The 12,008-nt window shown below is 39.3% G+C and overlaps 1 protein-coding gene across 1 annotated transcript in view; it reads left to right on the forward strand.

Moving 5' to 3' along the window:
• The window catches only part of LOC309552578 (protein piccolo-like), a gene marked incomplete at its 3' end in the record, with an annotated part of 87,919 nt that overhangs the window by 73,887 nt on the left and 2,024 nt on the right, over nt 1-12,008 (forward strand). The gene's annotated exons all lie outside the window — the stretch shown is intronic.

A 12,008-nucleotide genomic window follows, 5' to 3' on the forward strand; every position in this document is an offset into this window, starting at 1 on the left:
TTGAAAGTGTTTAGGTTTGACCTCATATTATATGGTTTTGGTAAATCTAAAGGAAAAAGTCTTCAGAAAATCTTATAGTGTGTATGGCCCATTAGTCCAGAGGGTTCAATAATGAGTTTGCCCACCCTTTGCAGCTACAACAGCTTCAGCTCTTCTGGGAAGGCTGTTCAGAAGGTTTCGGAGTGTTTTTATAGGAATGTTTGACCATTCTTCCAGAAGCGCATGTGTGAGGTCAGGCACTGATGTTGGACGAGAAAGGCCTGGCTCGCCGTCTCTACTCGAATTCATCCCAAAGGTGTTCTATCGTATTGAGGTCAGGACTCTGTGCAGGCCAGTCAAGTTCCTCCACCCCAAAATTGCTCATCCAAGTCTTTATGGACCTTGCTTTGTGTACTTGTCCAAATTATTTGGTAAACGGGGAATTATGGTGTGGTGTTGTTTTTTCAGGGGTTGGGCTTGGCCCCTTAGTTCCAGTGAGGGGAACTCTTAAGGTGTCAGCATACAAAGACATTTTGGGCTATTTCATGCTCCCAAGTTTATGGGAACAGTTTGGGGGGGGGGGGTTCCTGCACAAAGCAAGGTCCATAAAGACCTAGAGTCCTGACCTCAACCCAATAGAACACCTTTGGGATGAATTAGAGCAGAGAATGTGAGCCAGGCCTTCTTGTCCAATATCAGTGCCTGACCTCATAAATGGCAAATAAAAAAAAAAAAAAAAAAATATATATATATATATATATATATATATATATATATATATATATATAGTATAAATACATATATAAAATGTTATTTTATTTTTAAGAAATTAATAATAGGGAACTAATCATGCAACAATAGCTAGATCATGCTACCTTACTGTATATATTCATTTTAGAAGAATCATAAAATACAAACAATCATAATGAATGGGCTGCTTTAATGCAGTGTATGCTAATACACAAAATACCGGTAATTCCTGATGACCCACCGTAATGGCCCAGAGAAATGTCAGCAGGCACTTAATACTACGGCATTTGATCTGTATTGTCTTAACATGCACAAACATTTTTTACGTTTTTAAATGACCCAACAACCTACCTACTGAGACCTTACTTTCACTCCCAGACCCATAGCGCTCTTTTTGGGCTGCTAGGACTATAGTTATACCACTTAAGGATACCTTTTCTGAGCAATGGTCCTGATTTATTAAGAAGGAAACTGTACAATACGGTTGCAAAGATTCAAAATTGACATTTGCTTTGTTGATAGGGAAAACAGAGGTTTGCAGGTTATATATTGCAGGTTTTATACATCATATCTGAGGTAATAGAGAACAGATGTAGTATAATTTTCCTGTCAACTTCACCTATTTTTGTTTTTTTGTTTATGACATTTTCACAATTGATAGACTTCTGATTTTTTTTGCCATTTTACACAACAATTTGATACATTGTCTTTGTTAAAAAAAAAATTGGCTTTGAAAATGTTTGTTATTCATACAGAAATTATTATCAGAGGAAATTACATTGGACAGCAGGAAGAAAAGACTACATGAAAGTCACCACTGAGAGAAGCAATTTACTACATGCTGCCGCTCTTTTAAAGACATTTTAAAGTCAGATAGATGAAAAGAATGTCAGGGCCCGAAAAGGATGCTGATCTCACTCTGTCTAGGCGAGATTGAATTAATTTGTAGGTAACCATTTGACAGAGGGTCAAAATAGACAAGTGTGAAAGTATTTCCTCCACATTACCACTAACAATTAACTAAAAAAAATGGAGAAATAAAAAATACAGATATCGTTCATTAAATGATGTTTCCATAAATTTTGTTACTAGTATACATGTACTGATCCATGGATTGTCCAATGAACGCAAAAGCGAAGTTACTGTGCTCAAGCCCAGTAGGCTCTGAAAAGGTTTGGTGGAGTGGCTGAAGCTACGGAAAGCTGTCAAAGTCCAACCATAAGGTAAAGACGGCACTTGATCAGGAACTGCAATAACAAACTTTATAATAACACAGGGTAACAATTCCATGATGTATAGCCCCATTGACAGGTTTCAGTCAGATACGGCCTAGCTATGTAATATCACACCACCGTTATCTAAAAACTCCATCCTATAATACAAGATCATGAACAGGTGGGATAATTAAAAAAACAATGTTAAAGGATAAGTTCACCTTTTGGGAAAAAATAATAAAAGTACATATTTTTATCTTGTTAAATGTTTTTTTTTTTATTAATTGAGAAATAAAAATGTAGTTACAATCAGTCCAAAAAATACATCATAATGTGGGAATTGCAACCACAGTGAGTGCACCTCAGAGTACATGAATCAAGTCACAGTAAGGCTCCGTTCACATCTAGGCGTTTTGGGGCGTTTTTGGGGCGTTTTTCTGCTCTAGGATCAGCTCTCAAAACGCCCAACAAGACAAATCCTATTCATTTCAATGGCCCCTGTTCACATCTGAGCGTTTTGAAGCTGTATACAAAACGCCCAACGCTCAAAAAAGTACATGAGCTTCTTTTTGGGCAGATTACAGGCGTTTTCCATTGATCTCTATTCAATCTAAAAACGCCTGCACAAAAATCGCGGTAAAATCGCGGTAAAAAACGCCGCAAAAATCGCGGTAAAATCGCGGTAAAAAATGCGCGAACAACGCTACGCTCAGGTGTGAATGTAGCCAACAAAAAAAACATGAATAAACAAGGGTATCAACACATACAGTATCAGCTAATTTAGAGGCTAACAGTCCAAGACTAAAATAACATTTCAGTCAAAAAGCTCAGAAATTGACATTTTAGTCAATGTTAAGTTTTAGAGCTGCAGTTCAATGATGAGAAACAAACCTATTTCTCTGCCAGAGAGTAAAAGGGGGAAGAAACAGGAGAGAAAAAAGTTCTAAGAGAGATGAGGAGGAGGTCTTCTGTACATGACCAAAAAAGAACAAGAGTACAAACCAGCTTCACACCAGCATGTGTCATGGTTTGAGAAAGGAGACCTCAAAACCAAATGGCAAAAAGAAAGAAAAATAATTTAATATATAATTGGGTAATTTTTACAGCAGTGATACAGCCCATCCAAGATACTGTATATGTAATGCCTTCCAATGGGACATGAGGGCAGTTAAATTTGCAAGCATAACTGGATAATTTGCCTGTCATTTCTTGAAGGTGGTAATTTTCGCTATGGAAAGAGATACATTGAATGCCATAGATTTATGGTGATCAACTTTTAATCCTGTAATAGAGGCAAATTGTTCTAGGATACACAATAAATTGGGTATGGTGGTATGTGGGGAGGCGACAAAGAGGAGGATGTTGTAACATCATTTATTTTGATATGAGGCTACTTCAATGCCACTTATTCCTGAGTTGGATTGGACTAGAATTGCTAGGGGTTTGATAGCAAAGGCAAACAATAACGGTAAGAGTGAACAGCCTTGTCTAGTACCTCTGACGATGGAAAACTGATCTGACTTAAATACTGTGTGCTGTGTAAGCTTGGAGGCTGGTATACAGAGACAATACAAAACCAATAAAGTTTGGCCAAAACCCTATTTCTGTAAAATATACATGAGATGGGGCCCAGAAACAGTATCAAAATCAGCCAGTCCAGTAACAAAAAATGAGAGGGGATTTTAGTTAGACTTTTTATATCTGAATTGAATAAGGAAATAGGTTGAAAATTGGATACACTATAAGTGTTGACATTGGGCCTAGGTAGCATAGAGATGATGGCAGTCAATGTATCCTTACTAAAGGGGTGTTGTTTAAGTAATGCATTGAAAGCATTCGATAAGAGGAACTCTAAGTAGTCATCAGTTTTTTTTTTATTGCAAGTGGCCGGAAGGCCATCCAAGCCTGGTTGTTTATGGGGTTTCAGAGGCTTAATTGCATTAAGGACTTCATCAAAAGAGATAGGATGCTCCAAGGGCTCTTGTTTTGCAGTAGACAGAGAAGGCATAGAGTTCTAGGAACAGTATGTCAGCCTGAGTAGGGGAAAAGTTCCCCTTGACTGCACATCCCCCCTTAGCTGCTCTAACAAATGAGAAAAATGTTTGCAGAACTCACAGAGGACCTTAACTAGATCACTCTTGTGCATATCTTTAGAAGTTTCAAGCCAAATAGGTTTCAATTCATGATCCAATCGATAAAGGTGGAGTTGTAGAAAGTGTCAGGTTTATTAGCATTAGGGTATTGTTTATTTTGGATAGGCTTCTCAGCTGATTCAGCCAACAAAAGATCTAGTCTTGTCCAATAAGAGCTTATTAGACGGATTGGGATTTTATCGAAAATTGAGGTGAGGTGAGCTTCCCATAGGATGACTGGGGATATATTATGAGTATCTTTATGCATTATTTATTCTTTAATAGCAATTTGAATGTCAAAGCAAAAAAATGTATTAGCCAATTGGGCTTCATTTAAACACATTGTCGTGTCAGTGGTTTTAGGAATCAAGGATGAAATTGTAGTAATCACTGCACAATGATCATACCAAGGGATAGGTTTATTATTAGATTGCAGTAGGATTAGCGAGGAAGCAATTGAGTTAAAAAATGTGGCCTATTCTTGTGAAAAATGTATGGGGTTGACTATAGAAAGTATATTTATGCCTAGCTGGGTTGCATTCCCTCCAGATGTTGATGAAGGAGGCCTGTTGTAAGAGTGTTCTTAGGTTGACAGAAGAGGGATGAGATTCAGGAGTGTTAAGTGACCTATCCATTTGAGGCTGTAGGATTTGGTTGGAGTCTCCACACATGAGAATGCCCTTATAGTGTGCTTGAATAATCTGTAAAAAATTAGAAAAAAGGGGTTTGAATTATTATTCAAGACATAATATGAAACTACAATGATTTTGACATCTTGGAGGAGACATACTAAAATATGATTCCAGCCTACTGGGTCCCTGATCTCAGTGACAGAAGTAAATGGGATAGAATGATGGAAAGCTATTAGAACACCACAATGTATTTGTATTATTAATTTGTATTAGAACAAGATATAAATACTTGTGGATAATGGGAGCTGAAATAACATGGGGCAGAATGACCCCCATCATGATTTTCCTGCGGGGCAGCGACATTTGCTTTAAGAGTTGCAAAAGTTTAGAATGCTTTAACCCTCTTATGAGGGGAATTAAGTCCAATCAAATTGAGTGACAAAAGGTTTACGGAGCCATGAGTGAGTCAGAAGCATTGCAACAGATTTTCCACATCTGCATGGGATACAGAAGACATCATGTAGGGGGAAGGAGGAAAAGGAGAGAGGAAAGAAGGAAAAGTACAAGGACAAAATAGGTAGTAAAATAAATAATAATTTTTGATGTAAGGCATCACAGTTGTAATAAATATCAAGTGCATGCTCAAATAATTATTGCATGAAAGGGAATTGTTCAAATGCAGGGCAGATCCGCTGGCCTAGGAGTAAGGACCTGGGGGTAGGGGGTGCAGTGGTGCTTCTTATGGCAACCGAGGCAATCATAAAATAGGCATTGACAACAAATTACACAAAAAAGGTTGTGCTCTTAGTCATTTAAATAATAGCTGGAGAGCCAGCTAAACACGTATGGTGCAAAGTCTCACCAGACCACTTGACATGATATATAGTAGGGGGGAGGAAAGTAAGGGAAGGAAAGGACCAAGACTATAGTCAGATATACCAAGCTTTCCTGATCTATGAGAAGGCTTAGCCAGTGACAATCAAGTTGTATTATATGTAAAAACAAAAGTCAAACAGTAAACAAGAGGTCAATAAACAATGAGCTTAATTTACATCTACTGGTTGAAGCAAATCATAATCAAGGAATAGTTCGGGTAACGAGGACCTAAGTACAGATCAAAAAAATCAGCGTAAGAAGCACCAGGTCAGTGTAATATCTTTTTACCAGATAATAAATCCGTGCATTAGATGGCTTAATGCTATAATAAAAAGTACCATCAAACAAAAAGGCACATCGCTCAGAACAGTGGAGCCATTAAGTAGATGGAAACGTCTGCCAGGTGCACAGGCTGCAGTGATCTCTCCAACACCATAAAACTGAAATGTCAAGCAAGACGACTGCCGGCAACTCCCTAAAACTTCCAATTCTTTATTGTCACATCCCGGTGAGTAAATAAATAGAGTGGCATATAGCCACTCTATTTGTTTACTCACTGGGATGTGACAATAAAGAATTGGAATTTGAGAGTGTTGGTGAGTTTGTCTCAGTGGGGTACCCTTATGCTTAGAAGTGGAACCCCAGGCATACAAACGGGTGTGGTGCTGCAAGGCTGCAGAAAAGAAAGAGCAGGGGTTCTTAGCTGTGGTATCTCTGATGAGGAATCCGTTGTTGCTAATTGAAAGTCCTCCAACAGGTTTTGCCGGAGTATTGCTTGCCTTGAAATGTGAAGTAAATAGCAAAGGGAAATCCCAACTGCATTTAATTTGGTGTTGTATCAGCACCTGAACTTGTGGTTTTATGGCCCTGTGTTTAGTAATTGGTGGGTGGTGGTGGTGGTGGGGGGGGGGGGGGGGATGCAGGATATTTTTTAGGTTGCAATTGGCACGAAAAAACCACCCTTAAAAATCAATTGGCACAAAAAGCCACCCCTCAAAATCACCACAATCTTTCCATATGTGATTTGGGAGGATGCATGGTCTAGATACACTACAGATGCACCACTTTACAAGCCGACTAAGGCAAACCCCCAGGCACTATACTTATTCAAAATTTTTGCTTTTCTTGTTTCACTTTAAACATCCCTAACCCCTTGGCGTAGGTTACCACAGGCACTTTAAGGGGTTTGCTAGGTTTGGCACCTCATCCCTTCAAAACCATAGACATTAATTACACAGGTTCTGTGGAGAATTAAAGTGTTACGGAAACTCACTTGATGCCTTATCTGCAATACATTTGCCTCAGAACCTGTGTAATTCATGTGTGTTTAAGGGGATGAGGTGGCCAGCTTAGGATTTTCTCTTCTGGGAGGCAGGGCTTATGGCCATGTGACCGACCATGTGACCACCATGATTGGCAGTCACATGATCTACAAAGTCCCAATTTACAAGTAGTGAACAGAAACTTGTAGTGAGCTGCCAATCAGTGTGCAAGACCAAAGGTGCACACTCAGCACTGCTAGCAATATTGCATGCAAATGTTCCATGACAAGGGCCAGCTAATGACATGGAGCATATTTGTGTGCGCACAGCACCAATTGCATTAAATCACTGGTCCTTTAAAAACAATATTGAAACATATATACACATACAAACACATAAATACACACACATATATTCATATATTTATACACACACACACACACACACACACACACACATATATAAATATATATATATATATATATATATATATATATATATATATATATATATATATATTTCTGGGTGTTTATTTCCTGGTCTGCATCACATGATCCTATGCTTACGCAAAGGGTTAATATTCATCCAAGGCGGAGATGGTCATTTTTAGAGGCACTGGATGGTCCCGCCCACTGAGGAGGAGGGGGGCTGAACCGATGTAATTAAAGCTGTTATATATATTTTTGATCTGCTACTGGTAAGACCAGCTCTGAGGAAGGGGGCTTGACCCCCAAAACACGTTAGCGGTCCTGATTGAAAGACATGTTCCAGTTCATACATGGTGGACTCTTGTAACACGATTTTATTATCTTCATGTCTGTGAGTATGCATTTGGCTTTTTTTTTTAATTTTGCAAACAGTGACCACGGGTAATGCACTAGGTGTTTGCGCCTCCTTTATCTCTTTTTATATATATATATATATATATATATATACACATACACACACGTTTGTTCCTGCACATGCCATGGGCTACATATTGTGGCCACACTTTATATAAGTGTGTGTATATAGATATATATCCTGGAACATGTTCACATGCAAGAAGCCTAAAGTGCCTAGAAATAGGAAGTGACATGTGTGCACAGCCAGGAAGTGAATGTGTGGTGAGGATCAATAAAATACATTCCCCCCCCCCCCTAGCAACTGACTAACACCCCCCCTCCAAGCCCAGGTTACAACAAAACCGCTCCCACACTTACTTTGCATATCACCACAAGCTCTTCGCGTGTAAAGAGGGAGCGAGCCATTCTTCTCCAGATCATGCCGAGCAGCAGTACACTTCCAGGAACGTGTGCACCCAATTTCGTTGCATTTCCCGTTCGCGAAGGCGAATGCATACAGTATGTGCTATATCTCGCGTACGCGAGTATGCAATCGTGAACCCTTTTTTTTCTTGTTTTTTGTTTTTTTAAGGGATCTTTATTTATTTGAAAAATGGTGTTCAGAGACAAATAAGATTTAGTTGCCATGTTTTACCTAGGCCAGTGTTGGTGAACCTTGGCACCCTAGATGTTTGGGCACTACATTTCCCATGATGCTCATGCACTCTGCAGTGTAGTTGAGCACCATTGGAAATGTCGTTCAAAAACATCTGTGTTGCCAAGGTTCGCCATCACTGACCTAGGCCAACTAAAAAGTGAGTGAGCCATGCATGAATACAGCACTGTACCAGTTTTTTTTTTTTGGAGGGTAAATGTTTTTGAAAATCTTTGCAATTATTCCCCACCCCCCATATTACATTGTGGCTACTTGATTACAATTACTTGCACATGTGCCAAAGAAAGTGAGTAGGTATGCAATTAGATTGGAGAACACTTTGAAGAGGTGCAAATAATTTCCACTTCTCAAAATGTGTTTCTAGCCAGCAACAGTAAAACATAATGCAATAAAACAACAATTTATTAGAACAGTAATATCAACATTTGGTACATTAATTTACTTAATTTACAATATGGTTAGAACTTAGAAGGGTCCTATTCCAAAGAGCTTACAACCCACAAGGGTAAGACACATAATTGCACACACCTTAACATTCACATTAAAAAACAGGAATAAAAATAGGGGCTGATAAGAAATAACACAATCATTTTCAAAAAATAACATCTAAGGTTTAAGTGCAAGCTTAACCACTTCCCGCATGTCATATAGCAAAATGATGGCCGCAAAGTGGTTGCTCTATCCTGACTGGGCGTCATATGGTGTCGCGCAGAGCAGCGATCGGTGGTGCGGTGTGTCACTCTGACACACTGCATCTCCGATCCTGGTAAAGAGCCTTTGCTGGTAATCAGAGCATTGATTACCAGTGCAGACCCTTGGGGGATGCCACTAGAGCCACCGGTGATTACCCACCCATGGCCACCTGGGATGCCCATCTATGCCACTGAGGATGCCAATTAGTGCTCAGGGAGCCTGTCAGTGCCCTCCTCATAAGTGCTGCCCATCATTGCCATCTATCAGTGCCACCCACCAGTGCCCATCATTGCCATCTATCAGTGCCATCCACCAGTGCCCATCAGTGCCTCCTATCAGTGCTACCTATCAGTGCCACATATCAGTGGCACATATCAGTGCCCATCAGTGCTGCATATTAGTGCCTCATTATCAGTGCCACCCCATCAGTGCCTCCTCATCTGTGCTTGTCAGTCCGGCCTCATCAATCAAAAACATATTTATTTACAAAATTTTATAACATGAACAAAAAAAAATTTTTTTTTTCAAACTTTTCGGTCTTTTTTTATTTTTTTAGCAAAAAAGAAAAAACCTTGCAGTGATCAAATATCACCAAAAGAAAGCTCTATTTGTGGGGAAAAATGACATAAATGTGGTTTTGGTACAGTGTTGCATGACCGCTTGCTCTCTCTCTATATATATATATATATATATAGATATATACGTATATATATACAGTATCTCACAAAAGTGAGTACACCCCTCACATTTTTGTAAATATTTTATTATATCTTTTCTTGAAGAAATTACACTTTGCTACAATGTAAAGTAGTGAGTGTACAGCTTGTATACCAGTGTAAATTTGCTGTCCCCTCAAAATAACTCAACACACAGCCATTAATATCTAAACTGCTGGCAACAAAAGTGAGTACATCCCTAAGTTAAAATGTCCAAATTGGGCCCAAAGTGTCAATATTTTGTGTGGCCACCATTATTTTCCAGTACTGCCTTAACCCTCTTGGGCATGGAGTTCACCAGAGCTTCACAGGTTGCCACTGGAGTCCTCTTCCACTCCTCCATGAAGACATCACGGAGCTGGTGGATGTTAGAGACCTTGTGATCCTCCACCTTCTGTTTGAGGATGCCCCACAGATGCTCAATAGGGTTTAGGTCTGGAGACATGCTTGTCCAGTCCATCACCTTTACCGTTACTGCGGCCTGCTTGACTGTAGGCAAGTCACACTTGTCCTTGTACTCCTCACCTGGTTGTGGCCACACACGCTTGACGCCATCTAAACCAAATATGTTTAACTTGGTCTCATCAGACCACAGGACATGGTTCCAATAATCCATGTCCTTAGTCTGCTTGTCTTCAACAAACTGTTTGCGGGCTTTCTTGTTCATCATCTTTAGAAGAGGCTTCCTTCTGGGATGACAGCCATGAAGACCAATTTTATGTAGTGAGCGGCGTATGGTCTGAGCACTGACAGACTGACCCCCCACCCCTTCAACCTCTTCAGCAATGCTGGTAGCACATGCACTCAACTGCTTTGCTCGACCATGGCGAGGCCTGTTCTGAGTGGAACCTGTCCTGTTAAACCGCTGTATGGTCTTGGCCACCATGCTGCATCTCAGTTTCAGGGTCTTGGCAATCTTCTTATAGCCTAGGCTATCTTTATATAGAGCACCAATTCTTTTTTTCAGATTCTCAGAGAGTTCTTTCCCATGAGGTGCCATGTTGAACTTCCAGTGACCAGTATGAGAGAGTGACAGTGATAACACCAAATTTACCACACCTGCTCCCCATTCACACCTGAGACCTTGTAACACTAACGAGTCACATGACATCGGGGAGGGAAAATGCCTAATTGGGCCCAATTTGGACATTTTGATTTAGGGGTGTACTCACTTTTGTTGCCAGCGGTTTGGACATTAATGGCTGTGTGTTGAGTTAATTTGAGGGGACATCAAATTTACACTGTTATACAAGCTGTACACTCACCACTTTACATTGTAGCAAAGTGTCATTTCTCCAGTGTTGTCACATGAAAATATATAATAAAATATTTACAAAAATGTGAGGGGTGTACTCACTTTTGTGAGATACTGTATATATATATATAGAGATAGAGAGAGAACAAGCAAGAATAATATCTGTTGCAAAAACACATGAAAAAATCGCAGCTTACTAATTGTTTAACATAAAAAGGTAAAAGAAGCAAAATAAAAGCCAGCAAAACAATTGTCTTTAATAATTAAACAATTCATACCACAATTAAAATGTATACTTTTGTGTCAATAACAGAGTTGTATAATTTGAAGGAATGGATTAAACTTGCTTTTCTATACACTTACGCCTATTTTTTGCGGCCGCGAACGCATAATCGCATAGGCGAATTTGCTAATTCGCTATAACGGCAGCTTACATTTTCCCAGGTGTAGGTTTGAAACTATTTTTAAGGTCTGAGCATGCGCATATGTGCTGCTCCACAGTCGTAGGCTATGGGAGAATTTTTTACTTTTCACACTTTCCTTGAAAATTTCTTTTTCCAAACCACTTTTTGAAAAAGTTTCAACGCAGAACATGTCCAAACATTATACCACAACTTTCAGAATCATTTTAGCTAGGCTATCATGCTCAAAACATTATTTCCAGGAAAATTGTGGTACTTTTAGCATGACTACTTTTTTACTCCCTCGCGGCCGTACATTGCCAATAGTGAATTCGCATTCACGATTACGCTTTCCCGATCATTATAGTGAATTCGGTTATGCAATGTATTTACGGCAGGTTCACCGTAAAGTACAAAAGTATGCCAATACGCCAGCGTAACAATATAATAAATTAGGCCCAATGTAACAATCAGATTATATGAAAAAGTTACAATCTTGACATTTTGTATCATCATCAACCTTTGGTTTACACCTTGTGGCATTCTAGACTTGTTGCTCTTCTGCTGAATATGGTAAAATAATTGGAATAATTAAATA

Source organism: Pelophylax lessonae (assembly GCF_965119305.1).
Source record: "Pelophylax lessonae genome assembly, chromosome: 4".
Classification (NCBI taxonomy): domain Eukaryota; kingdom Metazoa; phylum Chordata; class Amphibia; order Anura; family Ranidae; genus Pelophylax; species Pelophylax lessonae.